Genomic DNA, 4,910 nt, shown 5'->3' with positions numbered 1-4,910 from the left:
GAAAGAGATGCCGATTTCACACATTCGGAGTGAGATTGGCTCTCTTTTTTCCCCTTTACAGCGGGCTTTGTTACCCGATCACACACCTGCACAGTGTGAGATCAAGAGACGTAGCAAGAAGACAAGAGGATGGAAGGGAAGAAAGAAGATAGCATCGCCAGGTGCTATGACGAAGAAGAATTCTAGGATGACGCAGGACCGGATCAAGAGAAAGTCCAGCGCCATCGAGGGATCTGTGGGATTAAAGATAAGTGTAACTTTTTTTTACAGATTTTTAGGTTTCTTGGACAACAACAAACCAAGGAGCCAAAAAACTGGATTATATGGAAGAATGAAAAGAAGAAAAAAAGAAAACCATTGAAGAATAAACCCACCACAAATCTCATGTACAAAGATGTTGCTGCTCAAGGCTCTCAAATATTTCACCGATTCAACCTCAAGTGCTGGCTTTCTGAAGCCAGTCTATACCCTCTGTACATGTGTTTTGGAAAGATGGATGACACATTCTATGATCATGTGAATCAACTTTATCAATCACAAAACATCCAGCACAAACTCCTCCCTAGCTACAACTAAGTGAAATATACAGAAGAAAGAGTATGAGCCTAAAAGTGAACTATTTTGGTTCAGTTTGGTTCCCTCTGGTGACAAGCCATTACTTTAATGTAAAACCATGGCCTATCATGTAGTAAAAAAAAAAAAACTATTTAGTCTACGTATTGGAGCTTCCGCTGATGGGATAGCGATGGAGCTACTGGGTTCAAAACAGAGATGCCACTTTAATGAAGGCTCTTTCTGCTTGAACTACAGTAAGATAGAAAAAAGTGGTGCATGGGGTGGTGCTATCAACATTTTCCCTGCCCAGCCAATAAGCACCTGGACACACCTCGTCCCGTGCCCTGCTTTCTGGATTAGTAGCACTTCCTCTGCTGCAGAAACCTTCCCGCTGTGATTGGAATTTCCTGGGATGGGGAGTGTGTGAGACACAAATAAAAAGATTTAGCTCAGTCAGAGAAAGCAAATTTTAGGAGGATTGAGCATCACTTAGCAAGTGTTGGGGGAAGACTTTCATCAACAGGGGAGGAAAAACTGATTAGCATTGAGACAAAAATAAATGTAACAAAATTTTATGGCAAAACCTGAGACAAGACTATGATGAAGGTTTACCTTTTAGCAGGACTATCCCTCTAAAGACACAGCCATTCCTATACTGGAATGGTTTAATCCCTGTAATCGGCAGAATAGTTCAATTAAATTAACATCCCAGTCTCCATCTATGAAAAGTTTCCTGAACAATGAATAATGTATTTTCACCTCTGAGGCCTAATAAATCTAAGAGAGTTCCTGCAATTCTCCGGAATACTGGAATAATATATTGGTCTTGAGGTATTAAAGCACTCCAAGGCTGGGGACGAGAGCAGACCTGGAATGGATCTGGTCAAACCATTTACTAGCTCATAGCAAATTACTTTGAAGAAATCTATTCCAGGTTTGCCGGATCACCCAGCTTCCCTGATAAAAGCATATCCTCTCCAGCCTTGGAGAACTTTAATAAATCAGTCCCACTGACTCAATGAATAACTCAACAATCTAAAACTCTCAGAATAGCCCACTCAAAGCCCAACCTTAATCCAAATGAGATTGTGTGGTGAGATGGGAAATTTGCTTTTTATTAATAGGGCAGTGAGAGCAATTGGTGCCAAGAAAAATGTAAAGATAACAAAAGGATATAAATGTTTGATACTTTTTTTTCTATGCCTTTCTTAATAAAAATATATTGAACCACAAATGTTTGAGACTGTAATAAACCTACCTTAAAAAGACTTTCAACCATAGGTGGTTTAACCAAGATAACTTCGTATTTAAATCAGAGTTTTAGGAAACATTTCATTATGCATGTAAGAAAAATTAAAATTGGCCTGTAAGTAACAGTATAAGGTTAAATAAAAATGATGAACAGTTATTAGTATTCTTCAACATATTTTGCTGTAAACATATGGTATATATATAAAGAATAACGAAATTTATAATCACAACATCCCCCCACCACCAGCACCACGATTTATACATTTTTACCAGTACAGGAAATGCAGCCATTGGCATATCTGACAACATACTTAACCTCTTCTGAACTAGTACATACCTATTCTCCATATTCCCTACTGAAAAAGTCATTAACCTGCAGGCTTGGAAGTAGGCAACCTTTCCATTAGGGCCTACTGGGAAATCTAACCATGGCAATACTACACTCAGTCAGCTCCTTGACCAAACTGCTCATAAAGCTAAGGAGATAAAAAAGGCATGGGGGCAACAAGGAGGAATATAGTTAGGCTTAGGTTGCTATAAGTACAATTATACTTTATGGAGATCATTGCTTCTGTAGGGACAATTTGTTAACTGCCTATTAGACGGCAAACCTACCAACCCAAATAAAAAGTTCACCTTGGAATGAATATTGTGCTAAATGTGCTTTCATTTCAGACTTTCTTTTATGATTCAATAAACATTGATGATATTGCTTTATTCCATTACTCATAGTCATAAAAAGTAAAAATGCTTTAAGCGCTCCACTATAAAAATGGATTTTGTAATAAAAATATTGTTTTCACATTTTCACCACAGATATCTAATTTTACAGACTGAAACTGGTAATGAGCATAGTTTTAAAGATGGACAATCTACTACCACAAAATATAAAGTTATTGCTTTATTTTGAATTGTACCAAAACATTTTGCAGATTGTGTGCAATCTTTACTCTTAGGGCTTTGGTTCTTATGCCATAGATCAGAGGGTTCACGGTGATGGCTGTGCTCATGCCGCTCATAGAGATAACGACATGGGCAATAGTTGAGAGAGAACCACCGTTCAGTCTGTATCTAAAGGCAAGAAACATTGTTCCAACCATAAAAATGAAGAAGGCAATTACATGAGTCACCAACGTTTGGAAGGCTTTCTGAGAGGCATCTGCGGGAAGTTTGAGACAGATGAGAATCGTCCTTATGTAACAATAGAGGACTACAAGAATGCAGCTAATGGTGACGAACAAAGTCCATGTTATTCCATAGATATTGTTGACTGTTACATCCACACAAGAGAGTCGTAGGAGGGAAACAGTCTCACAGAAGACATTATTGATATTTACTGCACAAAAGGTCAGCCTTGGAATTAACAATACAGCCACACTTGTTCCCATAAGAACAAGAATCCATACAGCAAATATTAACTTCAGGCTTGTCAAGTTTGTCATCAAAGTAGGGTACCTCAGAGGGTGACCTACCGCCAAATATCGATCGTACGCTATAAGAGTGAAAATAAAAATTTCAGCAACTGAATAACTCTGAATACAGAAGCCCTGAAATAGACATCCGGGGAGTGAAATCATTGAATTTAAGGACAAAAGGTCAACTAGCATCTTGGGGAGAAAAGCCGAAGCCCCGTACATCACGTTGAAGACCAAGCAGGATATAAAGATGTACATCGGTTCATGCAAACTCTCCTCTGTACAGATCACATAGAAGATCATTGAACTTACAAACAAAGAATTTGCATACACTGCAAATGCAAAGAGAGCGTATAAATATCTAAACGATTCCATCTGGACAAGCCCCACAAGGACAAAATTGGTGTAGGTTGTTGATATGTTCTCCATGGATAGAATTGTAAAATGGTTTTATTTCTTAAAGTGCACGGTAGACTATTCATAACATTCTCTTTCAATCTGTATAAGATTAACCAAATGGGAGGAACAACAAAATAAACAAACTTAAAACATAGTTTAAATGTGATTCCTGGAATAATACTAGCCTCTTTCTATTCTATATATAGAAGGAGTAAACCCTTTTAATGCAATATAGCTTTTATAGAGGGTGAAGCCTTGCTTTGATGGCACCTCTGCGGCAATGACAGCATGTCTTCCAGTGGGATTACTAGCTGTCACAGCTGTCACTGACATCCTAATTAAGGTCAGAACTATATGTAACCATTGCTGCTTAAAGCTAAACTGGCAAAAAAAACAATTAACTAAGACTGAGCTCTTTTCAAGTGAAATGCGTCAGGGGAAGAGCCCGGGTGTGGAAACCTTTTGTACCGTGATTCTATGCAATATATATTTATTTGATTTTGATTTTGGACTTGGAATGCAGCTCTTTTTTTAAATTTGAATATGGATTTCTATGACTGAGAAAAGCCAAGAGCCAGTATCTATAATCATCTATAATTGCATGGGGATAATTATTTGCTCCACAATTTTTTCTGTTTTAATGAAACAGTTATCAAACTTCCATATGCCTTTATTTCATATTTATAAGAATATTAAACTAATGTTTATTTAAATCCAGCGTAGGAATTTGAATACGATAGCACCGTTACCCCTCTTCCTCTCTGTCTGCTGTTCTCACAAAATGTCCCAGCATTTGAACAGACAACATGATTGTGGCATGCAAGAACCCTTTTTTTTATAACCTTTTGACCACACCGCTCCACCAACCCCCTTTTCCCCTTAATAAAACCCGTGATACAGGTGTGGTGAAAATGGCCGTCTGGCAGTTTATTGACTTCAATAATTTAACATAAGTTACATATTAAATAACCATAAATAGCAACCATAAAACAGCATCAATAACATAACAACCCTATACCAAAGACTTATACCTCGGGTGGCAGGTCCGGGCTCATATTTAACCCAACTTTAAACCCTCAACCAGGGATCTGCGTTATTTGACAAACCAACTGCTCCCAGGCACAACTTCACTGCCTCAAGAACAATATCAATCACACATACTTCCCGCAAATAACCTTTTAACCCATTATTACACCAACTTGGAGACCCCATACCACAGATGGCTCTCCACACCCCATAACTATTTATCATACTTCTAACCAACACACTTCCCCTCGAGGACCTCTCACC

The sequence above is a fragment of the Pyxicephalus adspersus genome, chromosome 1, assembly GCF_032062135.1.
Source record: "Pyxicephalus adspersus chromosome 1, UCB_Pads_2.0, whole genome shotgun sequence".
Lineage (NCBI taxonomy): Eukaryota > Metazoa > Chordata > Amphibia > Anura > Pyxicephalidae > Pyxicephalus > Pyxicephalus adspersus.
The sequence above is the reverse complement of the archived record's forward strand: the minus strand, read 5'-3'. Positions refer to the sequence as shown.